Below are 13,943 nucleotides of genomic sequence, written 5' to 3'. Positions count from 1 at the left end.
TCAATTTTACAGAATAGTTAAGGCAGCGCATGCGAATAAGTCTGTTAAGGAGGATTTTCAGTCCGACCTGTATGACAAAAACTGTGATAACTCGACTAATATATATGATACCAATATAAAATATAGCCTATAGCACTCCCCGATAATGTACCATTCTACTGGTGAAAGAATTTTTAAAATCGGACCAGTAGTTCCGAAGATTACCCCATTTAAAAAATGTGACAAACTTACAAACTTACAAACTTTACCTCTTTATAATATTAGTATAGACTAGCGGACGCCCGCGACTTGGTCCGCGTGGAATTTAGTTTTTCACAAATTTCTCGGGAACCATGGATTTTTCCGGAATAAAAAGTAGCCTATGTGTAATCCATTTCTATTCCAAATTTGAGCCAAATCGCTTCAGTAGTAGCGGTGTTAAAGAGTAACAAACATCCAAACATCCATACAAACATTCGCGTTTATAATATTAGTAGGATAGTAGAATAACACTCACAATAAACGTGGTTTTCTAGTGGTAAATTAATTTTCAAAATCGGTTTAGTAGTTCTTGAGATTACCCTCTACAATACTACAAACTTACCTCTATGTAACATCAGTATAGATAATAGGCACTGTAACTTACAACTGGGCCTTATTTTGCCCAATACAATTACAGTTTATATTTTCATTAAAAGTTGATCGAACATTTTAAGGATCATAATTGTAATACAATTGAAAGGAAACTCTGGGTACATAAATATTTTTGAAAAAAAGATAGTTGTATCAATAAAATATTTGGGGTTATTTTACCAGCTGTTTTTTCTTTTTATTTTTTTATTCTTTACAAGTTAGTCCTTGACTACAATCTCACCTGATGGTAAGTGATGATGTAATCTTAGATGGAAGCGGGCTAACTTGTTAGGAGGAGGATGAAAATCCACACTCCTTTCGGTTTCTACACGACATCGTACCGGAACGCTAAATCGCTTGTTTCTTTTTTATCAGTATGTTTCTCTGTTTACGCACTACTCGTTAACTAACCGGTATACTTGTAATAATCGCATTTCATTTAGCTTTATTGGGGATAAACTGAACATTACAATCCAATAGACACAAATAACCCGAATCCGAATTTCATGTGGATAAAATTACAAGCATCAACTAGTCACATTACACTAGTATATAAATGCGAAAGTTTGTTTTATCCAGCGGCTACTGAAGCAATTTGGCTGAATGAAATTTTTGGCTGAAGGCTGAAAAATGGAAATAGGTTAGTGAAACACTGATTTCCACGCGGACGAAGTCGCGGTCGTCCGCTAGTCTAAAATAATTATTAATTCAATTTAATAAACGAGTGATGGTGCATTGAATCATCAATGTTGTTAACATTGTATGTCGGGATTTTGAGTAGATTTCCCACAGGCATTCGATATAGTATCATGTTGTTTCTGCCCTTCGTAGTCATAATGAAAATTTGCGTTTGTCATTTGCACGATTTACTCAAACAGTTTTTTTAATTAATGAAAATCTCATTGCCATTAACTGAGTTCCCCAGAGGGCCAAAAAATTAAAACTTTTATTCATAATCATCATAGCCTGTTATTTACGATATAAAATATTGCATACCAATTTTCATGATTTTGGGCTAAGGTAAGGAAGTATCTATTTAGACATGATTGAGTGGTCAAATATGTGGTATCATCATCATTATCAACCCATATTCGGCTCACTGCTGAGCTCGAGTCTTCTCTCAGGTTTAGGCCACTACGCTGGCCCAATGCGGATTGGCAGAGAATTAGGAAAATTCTCTGGTGTGCAGATTTCCTCACAATGTTTTTCCTTCTCCGTTTGAGACACGTGATATTTAATTTCTTGAAATGCACAAACTGATAAGTTGGAGGTGCATGCCCGGACCTGATTCGAACCCATACCCTCCGAAATTAGAATAGTGGTCATATCCACTGGATTATAACGGCTATTATAAAATACTAGCTGACGCCGCGCGGTTTTACCTGCGTGATTCCCGTTCCCGTAGGAATACGGGGATAATATCCTCAACAAATGGGCTATCTAACACTGAAAGTTTTTTTAAAATCGGACCAGTAGTTCCTGAGATTAGCGCGTTCAATCAAACAAACAAACAAACTCTTCAGCTTTATAATATTAGTATAGATGTGATAATTTTTGACACAATTGAAAAACATGCTTTACTTATACATTACGCAATAAGAAATGTTTGTAACCACGTGCGTCATTTATAGATTTCGATGACGTAATCATATCACACATACCAGCTTTTTTATATTTCGATGACGTATTAAATCATCCATATTATTACATCACCTATACATTTATATTGCCGAGCCGTAACCAGAATTAGAAAAAAAAGCGAACATTGAAATATTTTCCCCATATACGAACATTTGTTCTCTGGGTATCGTCCGCCCCCGGACTCGATAAATATAAATACAGTGCTATTTCCAAATCTGAACTTTAACTTTTACGCTTATACTCGTTTAACGCGACATTTATTATACCCTTAATTGGTTTTTGGAATCGTGGTAACTTAAATACTCCTATCTTGTTACCTCTTTTGACTCTTCTATTTTTGAAAGATTGTTTGTGGTTGTTATTAAAATACTAGCTGAATCACAGACGTTGTTTCGGCTTGTAAAAATTTTGGGGTGAACCACCCTCATCACTTAGAGATATATACAAATTAAATGTTAGCCGATTCTTTGAGCTACCCAATATGCACACAAAATTTGATAAAAAATCATTTCGGAGGAGTTTGATAACAAACATCGCGACAGGAGAAATTTATATTTATTTTATATTTGATTGATTGTTTGCACTGAATAGACTCTGAAACTACTGGCCGATTTGAAAAATTCTTTCACTGTTGGAAAGCTACACTATCCCCGAGTGCTATATGCTATATACTATCCCTGTATTCCTACGGGAACGGGAATCACGCGGGTAAAATCGCGCGGCATTTTCAGTAAATCTAGTATTAGCAGAATACTAGATTTACTGAAAATACAGGAATTTAACAGGCGTAAATTAAAAAATGTTAGCAAAACAGAAATATGTTTGTAATTTATTTTCTTACTGTGATGGATTGCAAAGCAACGGTAAATCCTCTTTCCTAAATCATAGGAAAGAGGTATCATATGGAAGGTAGTTTCATCTTTTATGATAGAGACTATAACAAAAACAGACAATTGTTATGATAAAAGAAAATTCTCATATGGCCAAGAAAATTCTCATATGGCCAAGAGCTTACTTCGTAGAATAAAAAAAAACAGCTTTTGCCGATATGAAAACGTTTTTCCTTCACTATGGAGATTAATTAAACGTCATAAACAGGTAGCCGGACCCATAATTTCGATAATAATTTCGCATTAACAAGCAAGTAAGTGCCCGCGCATAAATCAAAATGCGCTTCAACTTGAAAGCACTTTATTTTTACCATAATAGTAGTTTTAAAAGTAATCTTTTCGATATTATTTATGGTGTAAAGTTCGTGCTTTATTTCAAAATCTTCCGTATACATTTTTACCTAAGTTGCTTTTTGCTTTTTGCTTTGTTGCTCATTTTAGTGGTTCGAAATATAAACAGCTCAACATAATCTCAAATTAAATATATTTTACTCAGGACAGGATGGTTTGAGAGCCGTTATTGCCCATAGACCTCTGTCTTCGATTTAGAGGGTGTAGGTTCGAATCCAGTCAAAAAAAAATCACTATTAAAAATGTATTAAAAAATCACAAGATAATTAACTTTTCTAATTCTGAAGGGAGACTTGTGCTCATCAGTGAGCAGAATATAGGTTATTAATGATTATAACACAGGAAAAAAACACTAAAAATCCGTTCATAACTGTTTTTCTTACAAAGTTCCATTATTAGTATTATCCGGCCTTGTACAAGTCACTTCGCAACAATTTCTGTTGACTTTGAACATTGTAAAATCAAAATTATCTGAGGATGCTCCGGTTTCGGAGTGAAACGATACGAGCAATTTATTGGTAGATCAGAGAGGCGCATGTGAATTTATAAGACGGAGGTCCTGGGTTCGATTCCCGGCTGGGTCGATTGAGGTTAGAAGACCGAAATGAGCATGAATTTCATCCTACTCCTAACATCTTAGCCCGCTTCCATCTTAGATTGCATCATCACTTACCAACAGGTGAGATTGTAGTCAAGGGCTAACTTGTAGAAAAAAAAAATAATTAAATTTTAATTTATTTTTATCCATAACTTTTTATTTGGTCAAACAATTAACTGTTTATATGCTAAAAGAAAAAAATATTTTTCAAAACAAGAACGAACAGGAATAATTCCCTGGTGTAAATGGAAGGACGTGTGAGTAAGAATCATCGGTCATCTGTCTCACATGTCGTTTATCGTTAACTTTTTTGTGAAATATGATATATCTCTGGACAGTGTTTAAGGTTCGAACTTATGTAGGTATGTGAGCGTCTATAAAACTTAGATTTCCCAAGATACTTTACAAAAGATCTTATAAATAAAGTTTTATTTGATGTGCTTAACACAACAATAATATTAATATCGTTTCGCTTCGAAACTTCTTTTGTAATATCGAAATGTATTTTAGTAGACAATTATTAAATTTAATTATACCTATTATATTCAGGCAGACAGTCTTAAAATATATGTCAATTCAGTTAAAATTCAATATTCATTTTTTACAAGCACTTTCGAAACGTAAAGTTAAGTTATGTCATGATTTAATGATAAGTATAATCGAAAACTTAAAATTAAAGTATTGAGGGTTCCAAAGCGCCTTAGTCCGAGAAGAGCCCACAACAAACTCAGCCAAGGTTTTTTTTTTTGTTTACCACCATTTTACAAAGTTATCTAGAACTAAATACTCAGTCGTATAGTGCAACTCAACACCAAGCTTTTTTTATCATTTATACTAGTATAGTCATTAGCACTGTAATAAAACTTCCCTATAAGGCATAATTATTTCCATAATTATGCCGTTGGCCCACCTAGTGATGGGGTCCACCAACAGCGAGCTTTGTAGTGCGGGGTCGTCATTCCAGCACCTTGGCACCGGCAATGTCCATCGACTTTCATACTATGCTATACTATGTACTCTGCCCATTGCCGTTTTAACTTCTTACCTGGCTGAGCTATTTCGTTAACATAGGTAGTACCTACTGCGGAAGTATAGTTGAACGTAGGTTTAAATTTTTTTTATTGATATTATACATGACAGTAGATCTATCATAGCGAAAACCACTTCAAGACGATTAGGCCTCATTCGTACGAGACTTAAAAAAGCGATACGTTAAAACCAAGCGTTTATGCTTTTATAACGTTTTTATTTTTATTTATTTATTTTTAAGAAAAATCAACAGCTTTACCAAGAATACAATTATACAATATTTCCTGTATGTTACAGCCAACTACAGATTTTCCATAGTTAGAACAAGTATAAAAAAGCACAATCTGAAAATACATTACAGAAAAGGAAATAATAAAAAAGAGAGATAAAAAAATCACATTAAAACGTATGTGGTGAACGTTGGTAAATTGTGTGTGGGTATGTGTGGTTGTGTGTGGTGTGTGTGAAGATAGTGTTTGCTAATAATATTTATGGTCTATTTCTAACGCCCGAAATTGAAAATGCAACACTGCTCGATATATGGGCGTCGTGTTTTATAAACTCTGTTGTGTGTCGCATTTGTTGTATTTGAACGCTTTTAACGTCCGTTAAAAAAACTCGTGCGAATGAGGCTTTAATTAGCGGATAAAAATAAACGTGGAGCACGACTTTTATACTATGTAAAAATAATTAAGTAGATATTAATGTTTATACTTTTAAGTATGAATATGTAATTGGAAGCACTGGTAGGTAGGTATCTGCAGTTCCGTAACACACCCAGTGCTAACCAAACAATGTTCTCTTTGTATTAAAACCATTGTACTCTCAGAACAATTAGCTATTTTGCTCTGTTTTTGAGACTCACTACATTCCTATATTCATCACTGTAATCCATTTTTTGAAGAGTAACTTTTAGTGTTATGTAGTTGACTGTCCATGGTTGTAGTATGTTATCATCATCATTGCTTGGAGGCCGTTGGATCAGCTTCCACCTTCACACAGGAAGTAAAACTATAAGAAATTGTAATGTTGGCATTAATTGTATATTATAATCTATTAAAAATAAAAATATTTAATAACATTGTATGATTTTTGAAAAAAAAAGCAACTGTTAAGTTTCTTGCCGGTTTCTTCTCAGCAGAACCTGCCTTTCGAACCGATGGTAGAATCTTTACAAATAGTAAAACGACGGAGATGGAAGACGGAGGTCCTGGGTTCGATCCCCGGCTGGGCAGATTGAGATTTTCTTGATTGTAAATCCAGGTCTGGCTGGTGGGAGGCTTCGGCCGTGGCCAGTCACTAACCTACCGGCAAAGACGTACCGCCAAGGTACCATCAGGTGAGATTGTAGTCAAGGGCTAACTTGTATAGAATAAAACAAAAAAAAAGTTACGTATCAAAAATGCTTGTAAACTGAGCCTACTTAAAATAAATGAATTTTTAATTTTGAATTTTTTTCATTATCAACCCTTAATCGGCTCACTGCTGAGCTTGAGTCTCCTCTCAGAATGAGAGGGGTTAGGCCAATAGTTCACCACGCTGGTCCAATACGTTTAGGTAGACTTCACACACGTAGAAAATTAAGAAAATTCTCAGGTATGCAGGTTTCCTCACCACACTCCTTCACAGTTTGAGACACGTGATATTTAATTTCTTAAAATGCACACCATTGTCGGAGGTACATGCCCCGGACCGGGTTCGAACCCACACCCTCCGGAATCGGAGGCACATGTCATGTCCACTGGGCTATCACGGCTCCTCGAATGAATGAATGAATGAATTTTATATATTAGAGAATAATATATAAATAGGTATCTTTCGAAAATCATTAGTACTGTGTCTCTAATTAGAAACCGCAACGCTAACTGCAGTGCCGAAACACGAAAAGCTCGTAACAATGTAGTAGCTAAGTACTCTATTTAATTTAGAATTAGCTAAAGCTTATTTCGAAGTTCAAACATTACTACTTAAGAGCTCTTTTTTTCATAAATTATTATTTTTAACCGACTTCCAAAAAGGATGAGGTTCTACGTTCGGCTGTATGTATGTTTTTATATTAATAGTTGATGGAACTGATTTAAAAAGAATAATAATTACTCACTACTTAAATCTATACTAATATTATAATTATAAAGCTGAAGAGTTTTTTTGTTTATTTGATTGAACGCACAAATCTCAGGAACTACTAGTCCGATTTGAAAAATTCTTTCAGTGTTAGATAGCCCATTTATCGAGGAACGCTATAGGCTATATATTATTCCCATATTCTTACGGAGATAGGATCCACGCAAGTGAAACCGCGCGGCGTCAGCTAGTAATATAATAGATCTTCAATATTACCAGTTTTAACAAAGCTCCACGGTAATGGAAACAGAATCAAAACCGAGAGGACATGGAATCCATCAGTCTACTGAACTATTGTCACACTAACACAATATTTTAACAAAGTGGGTGAGAATGGGAATATTGGTCAAAAAAAAAATGTGGTAAAAAACACTGTGTATTTTTAAAAAGTTATCAAACTACAAACAAGTTTTTGACAGCTACTTAGTATTTGTGTTACACTTTTTGTTGTCTGCTGATTAAATTGATTAATATACATTTTAATTTGAAAGATTTCAAATCAGGTCTCAGGTATTTTTTAGTATCTAAAAATCTCAGAGGAAAAATTCTTTTGCACATTTGGATGGAAAGACGAGCTTTTATCTGACCTTGTAATTCTAAAAACTCTGTGAAACAGAGAGGTTGGGTGCCATACCCATTAATCAATTTTACACCTTTTACACGAGCAGAGGAAAGAGTACATTTCAGTATCTTATGAAAACGATAACGTACGTACGATACGTACGATCGTCTGGATTCAGTGAAATATTTTGATCAGTAGCTATAAAAGGATGGCTTATCTCGACAGTATGCGTTTTGAATTCGTCTGAAATTCTCTCTGTCTAACGCCATACTATAGGCAATGAGAAATAAAAACAAATTCAAAACCTACTCTGTAGAGCTATAAGAACATCGTTATAAAATCATCAGCATCATCATTAAGAGCAGATGCACGTCGAGGCCTGAACATAGGCCTCTTGCATAAACTTCCAAATACTACGGTCTCAAGCCGTCTGCATCCAACGGTTCCCTGCAACCTGACTCATTATATTGATAAGGCTCTGATCTGTATTGTCAAGGGAAAAGTTTCTAGTACCTCGTTAGATACGTGAAGCGATAGAAATTAGTCGTCACCCGAAATTTAATCGGGAGCATGGATGGTTGCTGCCGACAGCGTGGAAACCGCTATTTCCTTAATTGCCACATATAACAAACTTGGAACAAGATAGCGTTAGTTCGGATTGCTTACAAGAAGACGAGTCTAATGAAGAGGACATTAATGAACCGTCGGAGAGTGTAATGGAACCTTCACTCCCCACCACTCAACCCCTCTCCGCGCGCGCAATGCGTGCAGCAGCAGTTTGGATCGTGCCGCGATGCAAGAACCAGCTCATGACTAAGGGCCCCGTATGGGTTCGAAACTAGTCGGGCATACTCCGACCTAATATCACGTGAGTTTTAGCCGTGTTTCATAATCAATTAATATGCTATAAAAATAAGAATAATTTTAGAATTAATTATAATTAGCTAATAACAACTCGTTTTGGTTGTTTTAGTTATTTTATAGACAAATTCTAAACGTATTCTAAAACTTAATGTATTTAAAATATTCGAACACAAAATAGTTTGAAATTTTTTGCCGGTCATATATACGGAACTATTAAATTTCCGCAAAAATTGCTGCCAATATATCATTTCCGTTGCTTTTTGTTTCGAGTCTGTGTTCGCTTCAATTTCGTTCACGTTTTGCTTGCTGCGATTATGTTACATACGTGGTTTAGATTCTAAACGATAGATAAATTTTTCATCAAAATTTCAAGTCAACTAAACTAAGCTAAACCGTATGACGTCACATCTACTATTGTAGATGTGACGTCATTTTTATTACCATAATTGAAATTTTTTAAACATTCATCAGTATCGAACATATTGAGTTATGAATTTCATTAAAACTATATAAACTATATAATTTTATTTTTAATTTTTTAATTCTCACGTTGTTATTTTTTATTATGGTGTTTTATTGTTTTTCCCTTTTTAACTTTAGATAGCTGTAATGTATTATTTTAAGTTTAAGTTGTATTGTTTATTTTAGTCAATACGGTTGTTGTGTGCGGCATCTGGTCAACGGTTCCAACTGAAAACCAGTGCTGCATGCTCTTTTTATTTAAAGATTAAGTAGCATTATGCTTAGTTGGGTCCCTTTACTGGGTTATGCCACACAACACAGGATATTGTCCTGACGATTTAAAGATTAAATTGTGTTGTGTGGCATAATGCTCTAATAAAGATTTTTTCTTTCTTTTTTTTTTAATTTACTTAATTTATTTTTTTAGTGATATAATTATTTATATCTGACTAACTGTTTATATTCTGTTCTTTCTTCATACGGGTCACATAATAACAACTTTGTGGGTACTGATGTACTCCCAACTATATTAGCTGAGTCAGGTCCATTTTATTGGCACAACAATAATATTCTAGTATTACTATTAAATAGTTTTAAGATCATCATCATCATCATATCAGACGATGGACGTCCACTGCAGGACAGGCCTTTTGTTGGGATTTCCAAACATCACGATACTGTGCTACCTGCATCCAGCGAATCCCTGCGACTCGCTTGATGTCGTCAGTCCACGTCCTGGTGGGGGGATTTAAGATATAAAAACGCGCGATCGCTCAATCTGCGCGGACGTGTGCATTAAAAACAAAAATCCCTAATAAATATTTTTGAAATCAAACTTAATTACTGTAGCCTAAAGTGATACTAGTGTTGATAGACTTTAAAGTGCAAATAGAATCTCATAGTTTTACGCTATTGTCAACTCCGTACGAAGTGCCACTCGTACACTGCTCTCTTCACCCCCTCGGGTAAACGAGCGCGGCTCCTATTTTTTGACTCGCTCTTACTGCAGTGACGCGTACGACCAGCAGCGCAAGCGAGCGTTACCGAGACCCGAGTGTGCCCGAGTGCCGAGTGCCGCTTACAAGATGAGTTCACATCAAACCACGCTTAGCGGATATCTCTTAAGCGGCGGCGGAGGAGGTGGCGGAGGTTCTACTTCGAACTTATCAAACTGTGACGACGAAGATACACAAAAAGCCGTGCGACCTAGAAAACGAAAGGATCGGTCAACTGAATACGATCTTCAAAGGGAGTTAGCCGAGTTTCGCAGAGAAATTATGAAATTTTTTCAAGAATTCGCAGCCACTCAAAATGAAAGTTTGCTGGTAATACGGCAAGAGGTTACAGATCTAACAAATGAAATAAAATCTTTAAAAAAAACTACCGAAAACTTAAACTCAAAATATAACACACTACAGCAAGAAATTGAAAACATTAAATCGGAGAATAAAGTGTTACATAATATACTAAATCAGACAGGCGATCCCGCAACCAATAGCGTTATGAGCAAAAAATCGCTTCCTCCTACCTACGAAGACCTTATGCTCGAACTCAAAGACCGCTGTGACCGCGAGAAAAATGTTATTATTGTGGGTATTAGTGAAATATGTAACAAAAACTTTGCTGCCCGGCGCACTCATGATGACAACGAGACATTTAATGTTATTAAAACCTTATCTGAACAATGCCCTAAACCTATGAAAACTATACGTCTTGGAAAATATATCCCTGGGAAGATTCGGCCTCTAAAAGTGTGTTTCGATTCGCCTGCCGTTCCAAAACAGTTACTACGAAATAAATCGAAACTGCCCGACAGCTTTCGTATGTATGCTGACCAAACTCCATCTCAGAAAACATTTTTGAATCAACTTTCATTAGAGTTGCAAAAAAGAAAAGAAAGTGGGGAAACCGATCTAATTATTAAGTATGTGCAGGGAGTACCTAAAATTATTAAATCAAAAAACGATTAATCAGTACTGTTCACTGTGAATTAACGAAGTATTCGACCACTATAGGTAGCAACTACGTCTCACACTATTTAATACAAAAATATGAAGATTTACCTGCAAATTCAAAGTCATTAAAATTTTTCTATGCTAACCTACGAAGTATTAGAAAGTCAGGCAAGTTTGAAGAAATCCAGTGTATTCTGAAATCAGTGCCGAAATCACTCCATGTTCTTGTTTTTACCGAGACTTGGCTTAGATCTGACCAAGATGCTTGTCATCCAACTACCGTGCTATACACACATTTACAACTACAGGACAACTAGTAAAGGCGGAGGGGTATCCATATACCTACATAATAGCATTACATATGACATAACAGAGAATCTAACAGAGACTGGAAATCATTACCTTTGGATATACTTACCTAAATATGCCCTTAATATAGGCGGAATATATAAACCTGGCGAGTCAAACGTAAATAATTTTTTAGAAACATATTCCTTGCAGTTACAAAAACGTAACAGAACAATATTGTTTGGCGATTTCAACCTAGACCTCTTAAGCACCAATACCAACATTGTAAGCTACACAAGAACTATAGAAGAAGCTGGTTATGACATAATAAATAAAATTGATAAAAAATACTGTACTCGTGAAACATCTACAACTAAAACCATCCTGGATCATGTTTGTACTAATTTGAAAAATAACACCCTTACGATGTCAATTGTAGAATCGTCTTTATCCGATCACAAACAATTATACGTAGAAGTATGCAGATGTGCGCCACAAGAACTTCAGCGGGCTCAGTATACTGCTCTTGATTACGATGGCTTACAAAAGAGTTCTTCAGAAACTAAACCTCCTATAAATGAAAATTTTGAATGTATAGATAACTATATAAAACAACAAGTAAAACAGAACCAAATAGTGAAGAGCAAAGTACTAAATCTGCCACAGAAGGATTGGATTAATAAAGATATAATTAAAGCGATAGACCGACGTAATACTGTCTGGAAAAGCCTAAAAGAAAATAGCAAAAATGAAAGCAAATATAACCTTGAAAAAATAAGTGTGCAAGAATTGATTAAGGACTCTCAAAAAACCTACTACACTGAGGAATTTAAAAAATGTTTTAATAAACCTAAAAAGATGTGGGACTTAATCAATACTTTAGCTGTAAATAAAATAAAAAATAACTGTGCACCCCCAAAATTGAGCACTTCATCTGGCATTATTACAGATGGAGATAAAATTTGTCAAACATTTAATGATTTCTTTTTAACTGTAGGTACAGAACTAGCTAACAACATTCCACATAAATATCATGCACATTTAACTCATACTCTTATGTACAAAGAATCTTATCATCATGATATAACTTTAAGTGAATTCGAGCCATGTAGTCCTAATGAAGTAAAAAACATTATCAACAACTTAGACAGCAATACAAGTGCGGGTATCGATGGAATCACCTCAAAAGCCTTGAAATGCCTTAAAAATGTAATTGCCTCAAGTCTCGCAAATTGTATTAACAAGTGTCTTACAGACGGGGTTTTTCCTGATAGCTTGAAAATTGCAAAAGTCACTCCAATCCATAAGGCTGGGTCAAAATCCGATCCCAGCAATTACAGACCCATATCAGTATTGCCCGTAGTCTCTAAAGTTTTTGAAAGAGTTATATATAACAGACTAAATAAATATTTAAATGAAAAAAACTTTTTGATTGAACAGCAATATGGGTTTAGGCCAAAATCCAATACAATATGTGCAGCAATTGACGTAGTTACAAAAATAAAAACTAATATAGATAGAAATCATGTGTGCTTAGGAGTGTTTATAGACCTAAAAAAAGCATTCGATACTGTGAGCCACCCAAAGCTCTTACAAAAACTAGCTAACATCGGGGTTCTTGGGACTGCACTAACCGTTTTTGCCTCTTATTTCAATAATCGTAAACAAATAGTACAAATATCTAAAAATAAAAGCAATTCTCAATTAGTTACTTGCGGTGTTCCTCAGGGCTCGATTTTAGGACCATTACTTTTCCTTATATATGTTAATAACATAATAAATCTTAACCTATCAGGACAGCTAACCCTCTATGCAGACGATACGTGCCTATTTTACTTTGCACACTCTATTCATGAAGCAATTGCACAAGCTCAAAGTGATTTAGACAAATTAAGTCAATTTTTCTTGTATAATCTTTTAACAATCAACACTACTAAAACATCTTACATGATATTCAAAGCTAAAAATAAAAAAATTCTAGATTTTAACCCACTTACAATCAACAACATTAAAATTCAAAGATCTCATGCAGAAAAATATTTAGGCCTAATAATAGATGACAAGTTGATTTGGGACTCTCATATTGATCAACAAATTTCAAAATTAACATCACTAACAGGTGTCTTACGAAGAATATCGAATTGCATTACGTACAAAGTAAGAAAAACTATCTACAACGCTGTAGCAAAGCCACATTTGGAATACTTAATAGAAATTTGGGGAACTGCTGCACAGACACATCTTAACAAATTACAACGCACACAAAACAAATTAATCAAGACACTATTTCATTACAATTTTTACACACCAACAAAAGATCTTTACACTAAAACAAAACTGTTTAATATCTCGCAACTATACACATACAATACCTGTCTCATAATTAAAAAAATCATGACCAACACACTACATTCTACTATAACATTTAAGCATAGGACTAACAAACTCAATCTCAGGAATAAATATAAAATCAATATTTGGCGACCACGGACAAAAACCTATGGAAATAAAAACATATTATGCGAGGGTGCTCAGTTATATAACAATCTGCCAAACTCCATTAAGGA

Source organism: Bicyclus anynana, chromosome 17, assembly GCF_947172395.1.
Source record: "Bicyclus anynana chromosome 17, ilBicAnyn1.1, whole genome shotgun sequence".
NCBI lineage: Eukaryota > Metazoa > Arthropoda > Insecta > Lepidoptera > Nymphalidae > Bicyclus > Bicyclus anynana.
This window is presented reverse-complemented; position numbering follows the sequence as displayed.